The sequence below is a fragment of the Camelus bactrianus genome, chromosome 7 (genome assembly GCF_048773025.1).
Source record: "Camelus bactrianus isolate YW-2024 breed Bactrian camel chromosome 7, ASM4877302v1, whole genome shotgun sequence".
NCBI lineage: Eukaryota > Metazoa > Chordata > Mammalia > Artiodactyla > Camelidae > Camelus > Camelus bactrianus.
This window is the reverse complement of record NC_133545.1, coordinates 44937840-44959054: the sequence shown is the minus strand read 5'-3', so window position 1 is coordinate 44959054 and position 21215 is coordinate 44937840. Positions and strand designations below refer to the sequence as shown.

Below are 21215 nucleotides of genomic sequence, written 5' to 3'. Positions count from 1 at the left end.
AAAAAACCCTGAAAAGGTGGCTGACTTTTTTACTAATCAAGGAAATGCAGTTTAAAAATCACAAGATACCACTAAACATCCAACAGAATGACTGAAATGAAAAAGGCAGAAAATGTCAAGTGTGAACTCTCATATATCGCTGGAGGAAAATGGTACAGCCATTTTGGAAAGCTGTTTGGGGGAATCAACTAAAGCCACATATATGCCAACACTGTCACCGAGATATTCTACTCTTAGGTATATATTCGATAAAAAAGAAAAGCATACAATGTTCACAAAATGCTAAGTATAAGAACACTGGCAGCAGCGTTCATTGTAGCAGCCTAAAAGGGGAAAAACCTAAATGTCTCTCACTAGCAGAATGGATAAATTATGGTACTCATACAATGGAATTCTAACAGCAATGGGAATGAACTAACTACAACTTCACACCAAAAGAGGAGAGACTCTCACAGACCCAAAGAGTCTATATGATTCCATTTACCTAAATAAAAAAATGGCAAAGCTAAGCTGATGGTGTTAAAAATCAGGAGACCCGTACGGAGCAGGCATGGAAAGTGGGGACCAGATGAGAAGCTTCTAAGGAGCTGATAATGGCCTCTCTCCGGTTATACAGATGTGTTCATCTTGTGAAAATGCATTAAATGATACACTTGTGTTTTATATACTTTTCTGCATGTAGGTTACATTTCAATAAAAAGTTTACCTAAAATAAAATAAAAGAAATAGGCTAAACCTCCAAAATGGAATACATTCTCCTTATTTTTTCAAGTCACAACATAATTCTTGACTGACTTACCAGTTTTTCAAACTCATCTGAAATTCTTTAAACAGTATATCTAATGGTTAAAACTACACTTAAAATACCTTTCATGAATAAATGTTTGTTAAATGTCATGGTGACTATTAGCCACTTGCAAATCCAACTGACTTGCACTGGTTTGACCCAAGAGCCTACTACCAAAAAGAGATCCAGAGAAAGCAATTTTCTATTTCTAAAACAATGCAGGAACCACAAATGGTATTCAGAATGATTTGATTAAAAAAAAAAAAAAAATGAGGTGACCAGAGAAGATCGGCTACAGGGAATAGGCAAAGATTGCAGAAAAAGGAAAAAAGAAACAAAACCTCCTTAAAAGGACACTAAAATAGCAGTTACTCTTAAATGAGCCTTCTATTGAGCTACTAAGAAAAAAAAAAAAAAAACTTATTTATTCCAACGCAGAGATGTGTCTCAGCACCCAGCTTCCCTCCCAATATTATTTTAAAACACTGCACAACAGACAAACACAGAGTGAGCACCATGGGAGTAGTAATTAATGGCAAACACAGGTGTCTGAATAGAGAGGGGCCAAAGGAAATGAAACCCAAATCCCGCCACCTCATTAGTCTTCTAAAAATATCCCCATAATACAAAGGCATGCCCTGCTTATGTGGTACATAAATGAATGAGAGAACTAATCAAAACGGTTTTGGTGAATCTTGACCAAAGCCCAGAAACAAATACCTTGGAGATCAAAAACAAAAACTGATGACACTGAGCTAGCAGAGCAGTGCTTCAAATAAACACAGACATGGACAAAATAAAATCAGCGTATAATAAATCCAATTATCAGTGTCAATGGAGAGAGTTTTTAAAAATATTTTCTATTTGGCTGGGAAATACAGAAAATTACAGTCACTCTGAGGCTGATGTGCAGACCCAAACACTTACCCTTTTCCGAATTTAGCATTAATTCATTTTAACTTGATCTCAATAGGACTCTAGAAGAAGGCAAAGGGAAAAAGATCAGAAATCGAGGCAGCCACCATGAAGAGGTGACTTTGCAGGCAACTTTCAACTTCCTGTTCTAAGAGGACATACAAAAAAGATGATTAACTGAAATTCACAGATAATTCATCACAATTCATGTTAGTCAAGGTACAAAACTCGTTTTGCATAGAAACATTGCCAAGTAGGCAGTCTCTCCAAAAAGAAACAAGGAGACGATGGGATGCTGTCAAGGTTTTAATTACACCTCTTGATCTTATCTTGTCCACTTTCAAGTAAAAGTGCTAATAAGCAGTGAAATTTGCAGAAGGCAAGTAACAAGAAGACAGGAAAGAGATCTGAATAATCAAACTTTCAAGTAAAAATTTTTTTGATCTGGAACTAATAATTCTTGGCTTATGTCATGATTTTTAAAATTGTGCTTCCCTTACAGGAGAAAGGATTAGAATTAACCACTGATGATCTGAGCTAGGAACGGCATCAAGGGAAAAAGAAAGATCAGAAGTTACCTCCTTTCCCTTAATACAGCAAAGTAGATTTATTAAAGGCATCTATGCTGACCATTCAGCCAAAACCAAACATAAATTAACACTGACTTGGGTAAACAGGTTCAAAGAGAGGATCTCTATCACCTAGCCATCACCTGAAATTAGACTTGAAATTAGCAATGGGAACAGCAAGAAGAGCACTTGCTGAGGTGTAACAAGGACTGGCACCTCAGGTTAGTACATTAATCAAGGAATGACCAGAAGGTCTGTCTAGAAGAACTCATAAGTCCAAAAAATGAGTTGCTTGGGAAAGGACTAAATAAACCTCCAGATAGCATCAGAGCTGAACATTTACTCATTGCATTCATCGAGCATTTATCCTGAGTGTTCACAACACTACAAAAGACAGGCATCCGTTAAGTTTGTTTATCCATCCAACTCATCCTTCAATCAACCAGCACCTTAGTATTCTTCAGAAGAAACATCCTTCCCCTGGTTCCACAGGGAACACCTGGCCAACACCTGGCAAGTGACAGCCCTGATAACTCTGGTCCAAGTAACTGGCTCAGGGCTAGGGGCATGACCAAGGGCAGGGACACTCAGAGGCAATAAGCATCTGCAGAATAGAGTCATTCAGTATGCTGGAAATAAGCTTACAGCTGCTAAGAGATACTCACATGGAGAAAGTCAGCCTGAGAATGAAGCCACATGAAAACGCTAGATAGGAAATGGCAAGAAACAGGGACCTGATGACATGATTTGAGCCCCTATAACTAGCCAAGCCTGAAGCTAGTCTTACTCTTGGACTTTTTAGCAACATAGGCCAGTAAATTTTCTTTTATATTGTCCTTAAATTGGATGGGTTTCTGTTGCTTGCAAACAAAATGTTCTAAAACATCATTGCTGCCTTATTCTTTAAATCCTTTTATAGGAATAATTCTTTAGCCAGAGTATCCACTCTCAATTAGTTAAAAAAAAATCAAAAAATATCTTTTGAAGTGGAACATTCTGAAAAACTGATATAAAGTAAGTTTGTTCTTTATTGTTCTCTGCATCTTAGGCACCATTTGACGACAAGTCTGTTTCCTAACACAAAGGAAAATAAGCTTCCTGGTGTGACTGCTAATTCACACCAGATCCTAATACCGCTGTTGGGTCTTTAGAACACCCAAAACCTGTCCGTTCAGCTCCGTCTTTAAGGATGCCAGGGGTGCAGAGGATGAAGTGAAATGTGAGGTTGTTTGCTGGTGGAATCCACTTCTTTCTGCCTCCCCCAAGGAGAGGAGGAGAACCCAAATAAAGAGTGTGTGGATTCTACAAGCCTCCCTCTGTCCCTACTTCCCCACAAAACAGGCCAGACACATGGTCAAACCTCAGTTGCAAAGTGCTGATGCCAGCAGTCATGTTCTGTGGGTTTGTAACTTGTTCGCCATCACAAAAGCCCATTCTGATGAGTAAATTGACTTGTCGTGGCCATCTCCTTAAGGAATCTGGCCAGGATCCTTTGCCCCTGTTTGCTGACATCTGTCCTGAGTAGACAGTAGCACATGCAGGCGGTTCCCATCCGATCACCCATGTGCAAGGAGGTGGGTGAGGTGGGAGTATGCTGAATCCGGTTCCGAATGTAGAAAGTGCCAGCGCAAAATGGTAGAAAAGGCACAGGACTAGAAGTCCAGAGGACTTAGACCTTGTCCGGGCCCCAGCTTGGCTACCAACTGCATGTACTCCAGATAAGCCATTTCACCTTTCAAGGTGCTGATTTCCTTATTTTTAAAGTGATGGGTGGAAATGGATCAGTGTTTTTCCACTGTGGGTGGTGATTCAGGTGGAGAGTGAAAACAATTTCGTGGATCAAGACCAACATTAAAATCTTGATTCTAGGGCTGAGCAAGAATTATACCAGGTGAATCTAGAGCATCCTGTAGTGCCAGAAAATAAGGACATGCTCTAAAAATCGACAATGATGGGCTTATGTCAAAGGACCACAGGAGCCACCTGAAAGCACTCCTACTGGCCAAAGCTGCAAACATTTCAGCACCAAAATAAATAAAGTACTACTGTATTATAACCCAACGAATAAAGTAAATATCTGTGAATCCATACCAATATAAATAATGATTAATTGAATAAATAAATAAATTGGGGAGGATAGACCAACCTGCCATGCAGAAGAATGCCAAATAATTCATGTAGGAGGTGGAACATTAACTCCCCACTCCTTAGCTGTGGGCCACACAGAGTGGGCTGCAGAAAGAGCAATTTTACAGGGGTGACACCTGACCAACGCTACCTCGGCCAGGTGGTCGAGGTCAACATGAACAGTGACAGAACATGTGGATGGTGTGTACCCTCAATACTGTATGATGAGAACAGCACTTTACCTCCGTGGTCCTCCTCCCCAAAACCCACAACCCTAGACTAATCATGAGAAAAGCATCAGACAAACCTCAATCGAGCGACATTCTACAAAATACTTGAACAGTATGCCTTGACACTGTCAAGGTCATCAAAGACAAGGAAGCCTAATAAGATATTGTGATAGCCCAAGAGGAGCTGAATAAGACATGATGACTAAACATAACGTGGAACCCTGGATAGGATCCTGGAATAGAAGAGGGACATTAGGTTAAAGCTAAGGGAACCTTGATAAAGTACAGACTTTAGTTAATAATAATGTATTAGTATTAGTTCATTAGTTGTGACCAATGTACCTTGCTAATGTAAGACAGTAACAGGAGGGGAAACTGAGTGTGGGGTAAATGGGACCTCTCTGTACGCTCTTTACAACTTTTCTGTACATCTAAAACTGTTCTAAAATGAAAAGCTGCTTTTGTGTTGGGAGTAATTAAAACAAACTTTGAGCATTTTCAGAGCAGATGATCTCTAAGTGTTCACTAGCAATGGAGAAGGAACACTAAAGCTACACTAAAAAAGTCTAAATGCACTTAGAATGATAATCTCTAGGTCCATCCATGTTGCTGCAAATGGCATTATTTCATTCTATTTATGGCTGAGTAATATTCCATTGTATATTCAATCAATAAATAAAATGGAAAACTAAAAAAAAAATCTAGATGCAAGTCTCAGCTCTGCCATCAGCCCCTTGGGTAAATTGTTCACCTTACCTGAGGTTCTCAGTCTAATTTATAACAAGGTTAATTTCTGTCCTGCTATCTCACAGGGCTATTTTGTTGTGAGAAGCAAAATATATTAAAGTGATTTGTCAACATGGAAACAGAAAATATGAGGGTTATGATAACCTACTGATAACCAGAATTCTCCAATCCCCCCAATTAGAGTAGACTTGGGGCTAGTTGAGACTCAGTCTTCTGCCTGCTGTACCAATGCCTGGATTTTTCAAAGTGGTCCTTATACCAGCAGCACCTGAGAACTTGCTAGAAAGGCAGATTCTCAGTCCCTCCACAGATTTCCTGAAATCAAAAACTCTGGCTGGTGCCCGGCAATCTGCAGCAAAGCGCTGCAGGTCGTTCTTGTGCTGCTGAAGTTTAGAACCGCAGAGACACGGCAGATGACCATGAGTCCCATCCCACACTCCTCCAGCTGGCTTCCTGCTCAACCAGCTATCAGCGGCTCTCATTTCCTCCAGAACCCCCTTCACATCTATTAACGCTTGGCTAATTCTTACACAATGCCTCTGAGAGATGGGAGGAAAAACAGTACTATCCACAGCGATGCAGGGAAGTCCATGATATGCTAAACCTCAGGCAGAGTTAACCATCTAGAGTAAGACTCAGGAACAAGGTTATTTTGCCCAACTCATCTCTGAAGTTGTTAGCAATGAAGAAAAATCAGAGCACCTCTCAGGACCACACATCACACATTTTACAGAGCCCCAAATTCCAACATCCTGTCCCTCTGGTCCTGGCATTTGTCAGATAAAAGTGTCTTAATCAGTGGGTCAGAAAAGGCAGATATCTAAACACCCAGCTACACCTATCTCCATACACCTAAGAAAATTAGACCTTTGGATGCCAGATAACAAAAGAGGCTCCGAGACCCTTAATCAAGGAACAATTGATGCAGAATTGAAAGTAACAAATTGGAATGTGATTTTGGCTGGGAGATCAAAGACTAGAAAAACAGGAATTACAAGTCAGGAGCGTGATGTGTAAGCAGGTTGGCATGAAGAAGTCCACACAGTCCTTTTTCTGACCCATGTTTAGGCTGCAGCTATGATCCTTTTCCTATCTGACCCTTCATTATTGGTACTATCCCTAGTGACACACATATAATAAACTTAAGACAACACTGGGTTAGAAAAAGACTGAGTTGAAAATCTAACTGAGGTGAAGTTTTACAGTTTGTAGGTGTATGTCTGCAAGGTAAAAGAACAGCTGGTACAGTGTCTCTGTAAAGAGCAGAGGCAGGACTCTGGGTGTCTTGTGAGACAAGAATATTCATTCTCAGCCCAAGTCATATATAAATCATATACATAAAAACATATATCAACAAATAATCATTCCTTCATTCACCTCAACTTCCCTTACTGCCCAGTCACCTGGAAAATACAGCCTCCATCCCACAATTTACTGAAAGACAGAAAGAAAAAGATATGCCACCACAGAGGGAAATGCAGCTTGAGCCAAAAACCACCTAGGAGTGAACTGGCACTAGCCATCAGTGCCTGTCGGCAGACTCTCTGAAAACCTGAAGTCATAGGCCGGCTCCACGATCTGTCTCAGTTTGATGGTAATCTCCCCAGTGTCCCAGCAACCCTCCTCCCCACCAGCGAGCACACAGTAAGCGCTCCAGGAGTACAACGTTTGATTCCTGTATGTGACTCCCAGTCAAACTGCTGAAAGCACATCCCCTAGCTCCAGAGCTTCCGGGGGCTCTGCACCTGCAGAAAATGGGGCAGCCAGGTGCGCCCCCAGGCTCTCCCCTCTAGCTCATCGGGCGGCCTCTGCTCATCCCTTCCTCTGCCTGAAATATCTTGACCTTTCAAATCTTACCACACTTCAAGGTCCTTCTCTATAAACATCCCTCCCAGGAGCTCTTTCCTGGTTTTTCTTTGGAATTACCCTCCCTAATTCACCAGCAACTATGGAAATAATACCCACCCCATAGGGTGGCCGTCAGAATAAAATGAGGTGATGTTCTCTCAAAAAGAACTGAGAAGAGTGGCTCAAATTTTCGTAGACAATCCATGAAAGCTGCCCTGATTATCATAAGGTCCCCCTACCTTTGTGACTACATACCCTTCTCCTACCTGCTTCTTGCCTGGCATTCCCCAAGGTACCACATGCATCCCCCTTCTCTCCTGGGACTGCCCAAAAGGCTGCATAGGTTGGGCCTCCCTTGGAAACTTCCTCTACTGCCATAATTTCAACTAAACTGCTGGCTCCCAGGACTGATCCCCAGCTTTGCCCTCTCTTCTGAGCTATCTGCCGGATATCACCCATACACTTCAAGCTCAGCAAGTCCAAAACTGAAAGCATTCTCTTCCCCTAAGATCTATTCCTCTATCTTCTGTAGAAGTCAGTGACACCTCGAATAACAGTCACATAGGCCTGAAACTCTGCAGTTACTTTTTTTGTTTTCTTTATCTATTTACTGCAGAATAAGTAATATCTCTACTTGGAACAAAATTCCAAAGGTACAATTTAAATGTCACACTTGTCCTTAATCAATCATTCTTCCCTTCCTTGGGGAGTCTAACGTTACCAACTTGTATAGCCTTCAAGAGATTTTTTTTTTATTGTATAGTCAGTTTACAATGTTGCATCAATTTCTGGTATACAGCATAATGTTTCAATCACACATACACATACATATATTCCTTTTCATATTCTTTTTCATTATAGGTTACTACAAGATATTGAATACAGTTCCCTGTGCTATATAGTAGAAATTCGTTGTTTATTATTTTATATATAGTAGTTAATTAGTATCTGCAAATCCCAAATTCCCAATTTATCCTTTCCCACTCCCTTCCCCCCCAAGTAATTGTAAGTTTGTTTTCTATGTCTGTGAGTCTGTTTGTTTTATAACTAAGTTTATTCGTGTTTTGTTGTTTTTTTTTTAAGATTCCACATATAAGTGATATTTGGTATTTTTCTTTCCCTTTCTGGCTTACTTCATCCATGTTACTGCAAATGGTATTATTTTACCCTTTTTGATGGCTGAGCAGTATTCCATTGTATAAATATACCACAGCTTCTTTATCCAGTCATCTGTCGATGGATATTTAGGTTGTTTCAATGTCTTAGCTATTGTGAATAGTGCTGCTATGAACACTGGGGTGCGTGTATCTTGGATATACGCCCAGGAGTGGGATTGCTGGATCGTATGGTAAGTTTACTTTTAGTTTTTTAAGGACTCTCCATACTGTTTTCCATAACGGCTGCACCAAACTGTATTCCCACCAACAGTGTAGGAGGGTTCCCTTTTCTCCATACCCTCTCCAGCATTTATCATTTGTGGACTTTTTAGTGATGGCCATCCTGACTGGTGTGATTTGATATCTCATTCTAGTTTTGATTTGCATTTCTCTGATAATTAGAGATATTGAGCATTTTTTCATGTGCCTATCAGCCATTTGTATGCAAGAGATATTTTACATTTATGATACAGATATGGTACTACTAAATGTTTATCAACCGGCTCTCTAGAAAAACAAAAACCCTGACTTGTTTCCTCTGCTGATTTCCATGATGGAAATACTCCCCCCTTGGCCAATTTCAAACCACCACCACAAAGTCATTGACTGAGGAATTGGGAAGAGATATACACAATTGGGTCCCACAATCTGCTACGAGCTGGCTTGAGCTTCCCCCATCTAGTTTATGAGTATGTGTACATATGCATGAATATGTACATGTTTATGTATAAATACATATAAAATGTTATGTATGAATATATTTTTACTCAAATTGACCTATCCCTTACATACCTTGGTATGTATGACATGTATGCCACAAACCTGTGTATTCTACACTTTGCTCTTTTTTAACGTAACAGTAATCTCAGAGATTGTTACAAATCAGTAGATGCAGAGCTGCCTCCTTTTTAATTGCTCCATTATTAATTTACTAGTCCCTATCAATGGACAATTAGGTTATTTGCAATCCTTTAATTATTCAAACAATGCTGTAATAAATAACTGCACGTATATCATTGTGCACATTTACTTATCTGTAGGATAAAATTCACATAATGGTTATGGCTGGTTCAAAGGGTGCATGTGTTTGCAGTTTTGACAGATATTGCCAAGGGCTCTACACAGAGCTTGGATCAATTAACAATTCCATCCACCATGAATCTCTTTTCCTCAAGCCTTTGCCAATAGTGTTGCCACTTTTTGTTATATCTGCCAGTATGACAGATGAAAAATAGCACCTCGCTAAATTTTAACTTACATTTCTCTTTTTATGAGTGAGGTTAAAGTTTTCACATGTTTAAGAGTCATTTGTATGCAGTTTTGTAAACTATTTGTTCAAATGCTTTGCTTCTCTAGTAACTGTTCCTTCTCTTACTGATTTGTTGTAGTTCTTTACACAGTGATGGAATTAGATCTTTGTGACACGAATTACTAAATTTATTGATTGCCTTTTGACATAGTTAAAAAAAAAAACTGGCCCTGCAAAAATCAAATGTAGTCAAATGAATCAACCTTTTGTTTTATAGCTTCTGCGTTTTGTGTTGTATCTTGAAAGGATGTTCCATGCCCGTTATCATTAAAATAGTATTCTTTTTCTCCCAGTTGTTTTAATGTTAAAAGTTTTGATCCATGTGGAATTTATTTCAGTGGCAGGTGTGATGTAAGGCTCCAACTTTATTTTTCACTTGATGGTACCAATCCCACTTATTATTGCCCGTAGAATCATCTTTGACTTCTCCCTCAGCCCTGGCCCCTGACCCCCTAGTTCCTAGGGGCTGTCATTCTAATGTTCCAATATTATTGTGTTGTCTTTCCTTTCTTCTCCCACCCTCCTTCAGGTCTTATTGTGCTGGTATCCCCAGCCTCTTACCAACTCCACCACCACGGGAACGCTTCCTCTGAGATAGCTCCCCCAACATCACCACCTTGTTCACTGTCCACAGAGTAAAGTCCAAACCCTTCCTGCAGGACTGAGGATCCACTCCACTTGGGCCTGAACCTACCCCTCCATTCTCATGTCCTGTCACTTTTCCCATTTAAAATAGTCCTTCTCATCAAACTGGAGGGTTCATCATTCTATAAAATGCTACCCCTTGAATAAAACAAATGAATGTAATCAAACAGAAAGAGACTCACAGATATAGAAAACAAACTAGTGGACGCCAGTGGGGAGAGGGAAGCGGGCGGGGGCAAGATAGGGGTAGAGAATTAAGAGATACAAACTACTATGTATAAAATAGAGAAGCTATAAGGATACATTGTACAGTGCAGGGAATTATAATAATTATTTTGTAATAACTTTAAAAGGAGTAATAATCTATAAAAATACTGAATCACTATACTGTATATCTGAAACTAACATAATATTGTAAATCAATTATACTTCAATTAAAAAAAAATGCTACATCTTGGTGCATCCTTCATTCTCTGCCTGGAATGTCCTCCCCACCGAGACCTTCCTTAATCTCAATTCTGTGTGTCCTTCAAGGTTTGACTCAGATGCCCCCTTTCTTTGCAAAAGCATCTCCCACCATCTCTCTGTGCTCCCACCGCACTTCAACACCTTGTTTACAGCAAGTTTAAACCCCTCCTTACCTCTCCCTTTGTGTTTTAATACCTGTCTCCCCAACTGGAGAGAACGTTCCTAAGAGCAGGGGCTGTGGCTGATAGATTTTTACATGCTTCCTGAGTCTAGGTAGCGCCTAATACATAACAAATTGTTTTTAATAAAATGAAAATGCCTTAGCCCAGGGGTTCTCAAACTTTAGTGAGCATCAGAATCACCTGGAGGGTTTGTAAAAGATTGCTGGGCCCTGCCCTCAGCTTCTGATTCAATAGGCCTGCAGTGGGGCCCAAGAATTTGCATTTCTAACATGTCCCCAGGTGACAGTGACACAGCAACTCAAAGTGGAACCACACTTTGAAAACCACTGCCTCGAACCACACCTCAAACCTCTAATTGCATTGGAAACTGGAACACAGTATGTCCAAAAATCTCACGGAGGAGGAAATCCTCTGGAGCTGGGTGTCCTTTAGATACGTGTGTAAATTTCATCTTGTCCATCCTGTTCATCCTAAAAAGGCAGTGATCAGCCCACGGCCACAGAGGGAGAGGCACTGCTGGGACTGGAGTCAGCCTCTGACTCTCTGACTCCCAGCCCTGTGCTCTCCACCACACTGAGGGTCCCTCTGGTCAATGACCCGACTACACCCCAGCTCTGCCACTTGGTCCCTTCGTGACCATGGGTAAACTACTTAAGCCCCTCTAGGCTTTTGACAGTCAGGGGTTCATTGAGTGGAAGCAACAGAAAACATTCTGGCAGCTAAAACAAAAAAATGTATCGGGAAAATAGCAGTTTCAGGAAGTAAGAGGGTGCTGGAGAGGCGAGCATTGGCACAGCTTCATGAGACCTGAAGCCAGATGACAATAATGCAGTGCAGACAAGAACGGCCTGGTCAGGACACATCCTCGGCGGCAGAATCTGCATGACCCTTGGCACTGGACCCAGATTCCAGCAAGAAGCATCTGACTGGCCTGGCTCCCAGGGGTACCCACGGCCAGGGAGAATGGGGCTCCTGGTTCTAGTCCCAGCAGACTAGATCCAAAGAAGTAATTTCTCAAATGGAAATCAGGGAGGATAAACAGAAGTTGGGTGACCAAAGAGCAAGGAACTGCTCCCCAGCCTCTGTTTGGTCATTGGTAAACTGCTATGATGAGGCACCTCAAATTACTGGAAGGTCTATGAGGCAGTGTAAGTGCAGCACTTAACCTGGCATGTTGGAAGGGCTCTGCAGTTACGGCTGCCACTGCTATGTTGTTCTTTGTAATTATCATCACCACCTTTAAAGGCAGGACAGTTCCCCAGACCCTAAGCAAGCTCCGAAGGAAATCTCAGTTAATTCCACATACACTAGAAATTTGCTTGATACAGCTCTGAACCTGTGAGAAAAAAAAAAAAACCCAAGTGAGTCTCCCCTACATTCTTGGAAGCCTTCACGTACCCCTCGCCCACTTCATCTCAGACGCTAGACAACTGAGCTACACTAGAGTTGGAGGCAGCACGTTATTTTAAGCTACTTCCTTGGCCATGCTGGAGAACAGGTTGTTAGATCTCATTCAGTTCCAGTTCCAGAGGTGGTAAAAACTCAGCTGTAGATTCAACTCCCAGTAACACACAAACACACCTGCGTGTACCATCACAGAGAGCAATTCAAAACCCCGGAGAGGAGTTAAAACGCCTCCTCCTACTCAGTTCCTCCTGGCCTCCTGCAATCGGCAGACAGACACAATAAGGGCAGGACTTCACTCCTGTCACCCTTCTCTGTGACCCCCCAGCCACATTCTCTTTCCTCCTCCTTCTTCAGACCATCAGCAGCCTGAATTATGATCCACAAAAAAATGGAACTTTTCTCTCCAGGGTCCCAATTAAAATCCAGACTCATTCCCTTGGAGCCACAGATCCTCACTGTAATTAACAAGTTCTCTGTGACTGTTTAATCCCTAAGCAGTAAGCCTCTTGAAGGGAGGTTCCACATTTGTCTAATTGATCACCATATCCCTGTACCCAGCCTGGCGCCTGACATGTAGCGCGTGCTCAATACTCATCCAATGGATGAACAAAAATCACACTGCTTGCTTTCATTCTAGGGAGGCATTCACTTCAAGTCTAACAATGTAAGACTAAAAAATACATTATTTAGCTTTTGCTTCTAAACATTGCAGATCACTGTCCACCACAAATAACTGGGGGAGGAATATTTGTTTTATAAGATTTAAAGTATAACTTTAAATTTCTTGTATTACAGCATTAGCTATCAAGACAAAAAACAAGTCTGGGAATCTTTAATAGTGCTGTATTTTAATACACAAGTGAAGAAATGTTCTATTGAGAAGTGTTTGACCCCATACAACATTAAGAAAACAAACAGATTTTATTATTTTAACTGTAGAGAGTAAACAAAAGAATACACTTGTTTTCATATTGATAGCCACAGACCCTCTGATCATCTCTTTTGGGGCTGCTCACTGCAATTTAATTCTGTTCTGCTTTGCATTCAAGCTATTTTTCAATTCAGGTCCACTCTCTCACGAGCTCAGAAGTCACTGATGAGAAAGAATATCCTCTAGGGTCACTCATTTAGCCTCCACACCCCATCCCTTCCCCCTAAAGCTGTGTTTATTACCTTGGCTACTCTTCTGTGAGTAAACACAGACACCTAGACAGTGACAGATCACTCATCTCAAGAAATTTTATATGAAAACAATTTGTTTCTCAGCTTTAAATCTACACATGATTATTATTATTATTTAAGAATCATATTCCACTCATATTCCAGGGGCCTTGTGGGGTCTAGAAACAATCATATTCTGGCTCCCAAACAAACAGATTTAGGCAGAGTGATTATAAAGCAAGTCCAGGGAAAATTCAATTGCAGGATATAAACAGTGTGACTAAGAACGATGAAACTACCACTGCACTTCCATATTTTTCAAGGCTGAAGGAAATATTTCATCAACTTCAAAACAAAAAAAAATCAGATAAATAAAGGAGCAATTCTTCTACCCTTCATGCTGCTATCCCATTTATTACAAAATAATTTTTAGATTTTCACATAGATGAAGCAAGCCCAGGAGTGACACCGGAAGGTTACAGCCTGCCTGCTATAAGCTTCTACAAAGAATCATCTTTGAACAAATCAATATTTCCCAGTCTTTTCACATAAGAGGAATCCTTTATGAAAAATATTTTGCTCCAGACTTCTAAAATATTCAGATGTCTTCGATTTTAACTTACTATGAAAATTTTAAACCCTACACAAAAGTAGACAGCAGCAGCATCCAAGAGAAAATGTAATGAGCCATATATGCAATTTTAATTTTTTAAGCAGCCAATTAAAAAGAGTAGAAAACAGGTGAAATTAGTTTTAATTATATATTATCATAATATATCCAAAATATTACCATTTCAGCATGTAAACAATAATGCAAAATTACAGATAATTTTCCATTCTTTTTCACACTAACTCTTAGAAACTCAGTGTGTATTTCACACTTACAGTACATCTCAACGAGGATTAGCCACATTTGAAGTGCACAACAGCCACAGTGGCCAATGGCTGCCTCAGGGGACAGCAGATACGGAGAACAGCACTAAAAACCCCATAAATTCATCTCCCTGCTTCAGTTAACTCACGGGCAGCCTTGTTTTCTCTATACTCCCTCCCCATCACCAGGATATTGTAAAGCAAATCCTAAAAATAGTAGCATTTCATCCATGTTCAAATTTCCTTGATTATCTCATATTTTTTAACAGTGGATCTGTTCAAATCAGGATCTAAACAATCAACCATGAGGCTCTCTTTTTAATGACAATGCTTTTTGATGACACCAGCATAACAGGAGTTATACTTTAAACAAAACACTTCATTCATTCAGATGTTCATTACACATCTATCTTGTGCCAGGTACTATTCTAGCCTGCCAGGACACAACAATAAACAACACTCAAAGGAACTTCTGGTCTAATTCCTGCCTGCACATTCGGATTGTCTGGGGAAGGTTAAAAAAAAAATACCAGTGCCAAGTGGCAAAAGGAATAAAGCGTGGTCTATACAAACAATAGGGCGTCATTAGGCAATGAAAAGGAGCAAAGTGCTGATTTCACGCTACAACAGGGATGAACCTCAAATACAACATGCAAGTGAAAGAAGCCAGACACAACAGACCACATACTGCATGGTTCCATTTTTGTGAAATGCCCCACGCAAGTCCATACAGACATAAAGTAGGTAAGTGGTTGCGGGGTGAGGACGAAGACTATTAATGGGTATGGATTTCTTTGGGGGATGATGAAATGTTCTGGAATTAATTATGGTGATGGTTGCACACTATGAATATACTAAAAAACATCGAATTGTATATTGTAAATAGGTGAATTATATAAAATGTGAATTATATCTCAATAATGCTGTTATAAAAAATAAGTAACTGAATAAAGTATGTTACATTCACACAACGGAATACTACCCAGCTATAACACAGAATGAGAAAACTCCTTTAAGAAAAAAAATTCCAGTGAACAACCATTCAGAAAGTTTGGGAGTGGGGCCTCAGGTAAGGAAAAGTTTTAAAAGACCCCTGTGTGATTCTAATGTAAGCCAAAAAGAGTCAGTGGTTTCAGGGAAGATTTAGTCAAGTGACGAGCAGTTACGAAACAGTATGGCAACTGCTCCCTCCAAAAGAAGTAGGCACAGAATGCCGTGTGCGTTTTCCAACTGGAGGCGGCAGAGCAATGGTTCCTACAGGTGACGTCCATACTAAAATGTGATGGATGAGTGGGGACTAGCCAGATGCACGTGAGTGAGGAGGAAGACATAAAGAGGACAGAAGATTTTGCAAAACCTGGGAAGCAGGAGCACATTATGCATAGCCCCGGGGATACAGGTGGGGAGCTGAATTTATTTCAACCTGTCCTGTCGGGAACACACAGAGCCTAGTGATGCAGTATGAGCTGGAGGTGATTCATAGAAGATCAAGTAAATCAGGTTAAAAAATGTGAAATATTCATTGATGAATAAAGCACTGACAAAAATTAGGTTAAATTTCATGAGTTTTAATACATTTTAATACCATTATCATATATATGAAAAAATAGTGCATATAAGATGCAAGATATTTACCTTACAGTGTTTGTTTTGTTTCTAGGTTTGTGATCTCCATGCAATATATGCAAGGTGAAAACAACCAGAATAGGCGCTTTTCATGGATTTAAATACCTAGGATTTCTATTGCTTCATCATAAATTGAAGACAGTATTACAGTACTGTGGATCGAAAAGTAGGAAACCAAATGCCACATTCCAACTACTTTTTTCACAGAACATTCTAACAATGTAACCAAATATAATTGTTTCTATTCTCTTTTTAATTGAGCACGTACTATGGATAGGATGCCAGGCTTAGTAATATGAGGGAGAAACAGGTGAATGGGTACTCGCCCTGCCTTCAAGGCATTTACAATCTAGTAAAGGAGGCAACACATTTGCATAAATAACCCAGGAAGCACTGTGGTTGAGGAATGTCGGGAGTGGGTATGAAAGAAACAAAAAGGCTGAGGGAAAGAAAGAAACCAACATACTCAGTGATCAGAAACTGAACTGGGGATTGTGTGTGTATGTGTGTGTGTGTGTGTTTAATGCTGTGAGACACTGAGTTCAGAGAGATTATTCTGGTGGAATTGGTTTGAGTTCAGCCTTGAAAGATGGGGTTTCACAGGAAGTAACCATGAAAGAGCTATCTAGGCAAAGGCAAAATGCTGCTGTTGAATACAGTTCAGGCTGCCAGGCCACAGGGCTGGGGAATGATGGGTGAAGGCAGACCCGAGCCCAGGCTGCTCCTGACGTTAGGCTCAGGAGTCTACCTTAAAAGGGGAGAGAAAGAACCTGGGGTTTGAGTCTCAGGGCCACCTTGTATTAGTTGTAAAGTTGCTGTGAGCTTAACTTTTCCCATCCTCATCTAGAAATTGGAGGGCAGATAATCACAGTGGCTGCTTTGGCGTTGCTCTGAGGAGTAAACACAATTTAATTCACGTACAGCACTCATGACAGCACGTGGCACAAGAAGGCCAGCAGCTCCTGCTGCCGTTATTAACCTTATTATTAACTGTATAAGCCACTCAAAACTTTCTAGCAATATAACAACAGGACCTAAGGAATTTACCTGACTGTGATAGGAAGGAGCGGCTGAGGGAGGCAAGTCTGACTGTTGGCAGTGTTAGGACCGAGTGCAGAAGTCCCTAAGGCCCTGAGCAAAGACAGTGCAGGGGCAACGGGAAGGCATGGATGTGACAGACACTGCGGAGGAGAGAGACAAGAGATGGGGGGAGCATTAACGTGGTCTGAACAGTGGTCACTGGGAGGTCAAGGACGTTTCCAGAGAAGGGGGCTAAAAAGCTGATGAATAAGATGTAGACAGGAAAAGAATGCCCAGGGAACTATAAACAACTCTCAACTATGAAGGCTCCTTCATCTTAACAGCTTCCATGTTCCTTAGCGCCCCACAGACCAACCATTTCTGTGGACATTCTGGGTTGGAGGATTCTCCAACCCTCCCTGGAGTACTCCTGAAATGGAATTAACAGATAAGAAAATGTAGCACTGCCAAGAGGCACAGTTTAACTAAAACCATGGATTATCCAGGTCCTCATGCAAGGACAAATGTTACACTCCTGAAACTGGAATGAAGTAGAAGAAAAAAGGGATCTCGAATTCCTTCTCATCCTCTGTTTTGTCATTAGCCCTTTAGGTGGTAACATGACAAACTTATCCAATTTCTTGCCCTCAGTTTCACTACAAAAGAACAAAAAGTGGAAATGTAATTATTTTGCTAAAAGGTTGTTGCAGAAGCTTCTGGAACTGGTAGTGGTTTCTAACTCTCCATTCTATGTGTGAGAATCAAGGAACCAGCTGGTCTTCCAGTACCTTCCTTAAGAGGCAGAAAGCATTACTGCGTTCAAAGTTCAGTTACCACAGTGGGTAAAACCCTTCAGATTTCTCTTTAGATTTAGGTGAAAGTAAATTTAACTCTAGGTGAGAGGAGAGTTTCCTTTCCTCCTGCATTAAAAGTGCCCCATCGACCAGGCCCACAAACCATAAACTCAATCAAAAAAATCAATGGCAGTAAGAGTCTCAACAATTCAAAAAATAGTAGACATTTTATAGCCCAACCTCAGACCATTTTAATATTCTGTATCATTAGACTCTATCATGAGTTAACATCTAATTAAGTAGTGGAAGCAGGAGACACTTCAGTACAGCAGAAGGAGCTAAAGATTCACAGTCAGAACTATTAAAATCTAGCTCAGCAATTTACTATTGACCCTGGGCTGGTTCCTGGACCTAGGCTGCAATTTCTTCATCTATAAAATGGAGATAACCTCACAGCACTGTCATCAAGATGGTGAAGCCTATGGCAGCCTTGTATTATCTATCTGGCCTATGGCATAATTATTAGTTATAATTGAAACTAAATCTCAATAATGATAAAGCAACAAATCTTCTGGCTAAGCAATAGCTTTGGTTACGAATAATGCTAAATGTCTATTAGCTGTAATGGTGAAAACCAAATTTTAGTTTCTTGGAAGCAGCCCAGCACAATAGAAAATGAGTTGGAATTCTAGTTCTGCCAGGATAATCCTGGGAAAATTGGTGAACCTGCTGGAGCCTCAATTTCCCACCTGGTTAGAAATACCCAGCTAATAAGACTACTGTAATGTTTAATGAGATGAACTATACAAAGTTTCTAGTATATATCCAGCTCCAGTCTGTGCTCAATTAATAGTAACTATTGGTATCAGTTCAATTTCTCAATAGGAAGAAAAAGGATAAATAAACATGGAAATCAAAATCAGCTATAAGATCATCATTCTTCATATTTTACAGATAAGTTTCCACTATTCAATCTATCAATATTTCTTTTGCACCTATTGTGTGTCAGGCACTGTTGTTGACACTGGGGATGGAGTCATGGACAAGACAGGTAAGGCTCTCTGCTTTCTGCAACATCCATTCTTGTAGGGGAAAGCAGACAACAAACAGCCCAAGGAGATAATCTGAGAGAGATGGGTGCTGTGAGGAACACCAAACAGGGTGGTGTGCTAGCATGTTGGTGGAGGCGATGATCATTCAGGTTGCGTGCATTTCTGCCCAAGTCTGCCTAATTGGTCTCCTCGGACCAAAAGAGGGAACCTCACCTTTTACGATCCTTGAGGGTAGAGTGAGGATGAGCAGGAGTCGAACCTATACCTTTACCTGTCTGGAAATAAATGTCTTTTGCAGCTGCAGATTAAAATATTTCTAAATGCCCTCATCCCAGTACTCAAACTATGAGTCAGTGCAATATCGCGGGGGGGTTGGGGTGGGGTTTCAGATGCACCTCGGCGCGGTCCCCAGACACATCGAAAGCGACAACTTCACAGCTCCTTCGGCTCAGAGTCCCGACTAAGGAGGAGACTGGTAGTTTGTGAGACGGAGGAGGGAGAGTACAAGTGTGCAGAGAGTGGCTGGCATTACCGAAAGAGGGCGGAGGGCCCCGGCTTAAGAAATATCGTGACGATCTACACAACAATGCCCGTCAGTGACTCTAGAGGCTGCAAACGCTTCCAAGGGCGCTAGGAAGCCCGAAGGGGCGAGTGCCCTCAGCCACCAGCGGGGGCACTGGGGAGCAGAGCAGACCCGGCATGTGGAAGCGGGCGAGTCCGGAGCCTTCAAGGCCAGCGTCGCCCGGGTCCTCCCGGTGCACCCCATCCCGCGGATGTGGTGAAGCCTCGCGCTCGACCCAATTAAGCTGGTTTCCTGTGCCTCCTGCCCCGGGGTCGCTGCCCAGGACAGCCCCTCGGTGCCGCATACTCCCGCGCCCCCAACCCAGGCTCGGCGCCTTTTCGCCAAAATCCCAGCCAAACCGCCCCTCTGAGAATCAAGCCCCAAGGTGGGCAGAACTCGGGCCTTATTTAACTCCGGGGAGGCCGGCACCGAGGGTAATCTCCCCGACTCGGGGCCGCCCTACTACCCGGTTATTCCCTGGGCGACAGCAAGCGGACTCCGATCCTGCGGAGACTGGTGGCGCCCCCCAAACTGCAGCCTTTCCTAGCCCGCGCCACCGCCGGGCCCCCACGACACCCCAACACCATTCTGGCGGGAGTCCCAGCGCTTACCTGAGCGCTCTGCCGCCAAGGACGCCGCCTAGTTCCCCAGTGCCCGGCTCCGGGGTTTGTCCACAGATGCGGAAGGAGGCAAAGCCGGCTTCTCCAGTCCCCCGGCAACGCGCAGCTGACAGTTCCCGCACCAGCAGCAGGAGACTGGGTTGGGCACAGCTAGTCACGGACGACTCGCAGGACCAGAGCCCGCGCGGCGCACGAGCCGCCTCGCGCTCGGCTCGCCTTGTCCCGCCCCGCTTGCCGGCGCTGCTATCGCTGGGCCAGTTCCCAGGACTTCGCCCAGAACTTCTCCGAGCGCGCCGCCCGGCGATTAGCCGCAGAGGGGAGCGAGGGGCGGGAGCTAGGAGGAAGAGACTGCGCCCGCCCTGGGGTGGGCCCACGTGGGGAAGGCGGGAGGGTAGGCAGAGTGACCCATACTTCCACCAATCAGGAGTAGCTCCCGGGGAAGGAGGTGGGGCGATGCACTTGAAAGAAGCGGACGGATTCCATGACGCAGTCTGCAGAGTTGAGAACCCGAGTGCCCCGCAGGTGCGAAAGAGAGGGAGATGAGAGGTGCACCTGGTCTGGGTAAGAGAAGTTCCCGGCTGCCCAGCACGCTACTTGCTTGCCGTTGGCGCTCAGTAACTCTTCGTGGAGCGGCGTTTCCGGGCCAGGGAGGGAGAAAGAAATGAGGGCAGCTTAGGGGGGGCTGATTTAAGAACAAGGTTTCAGGAGACACACTAGTGGAACTGGCAAAGAGGATTCGGCCTCTTGAGGAACTCAGACCGAGGCAAAGGGATGGAGAGCGGAGAAAACACGTGGTGAAGGGAGGACTGCAGGCACGGAATGACGAAGGACAGAATCGGTATGGGACCCCGGCATCCAGAGCCAGTGATGCAGATTGGTGCCGGGTCCCACGAGAAGACCTGAAGAGAGTGTACTAGTTTGTTCTGTGCAGTTAAGGTGCAAGGGAGAGGGGAGAGAAAGCATCACAGTTACGATTAAATGCAGGAGCTCCTCGTAAGACGAGAAAGTCCACCCAATTTCACTGCCCACTCACTCCTCGGCCTCCTCTGATCCTAGCATGAATGCAAATAACTGATCACCTGGGCTCAGTTTGAAGACTGCAAATGTGTCAGGTGC

The 21215-nt window shown here is 42.6% G+C and overlaps 1 protein-coding gene across 6 annotated transcripts in view; it reads right to left on the bottom strand.

Annotated features, from left to right (window-relative positions):
- Positions 1–20382, bottom strand: part of OSBPL3 (oxysterol binding protein like 3) — a 162123-nt gene extending 141741 nt beyond the window's left edge. For 3 of the 6 annotated variants that reach the window (XM_074367332.1, XM_045505663.2, XM_074367335.1), the window contains exon 1: positions 20091–20381. The gene's annotated coding sequence lies outside the window, so the exon portion shown is untranslated. Of the gene's footprint in view, positions 1–20090 lie in introns of all 6 variants that reach the window. The other 3 variants (XM_074367334.1, XM_074367336.1, XM_074367333.1) reach the window with 2 other exon arrangements.
- Positions 20383–21215: the final 833 nt, after the last annotated feature.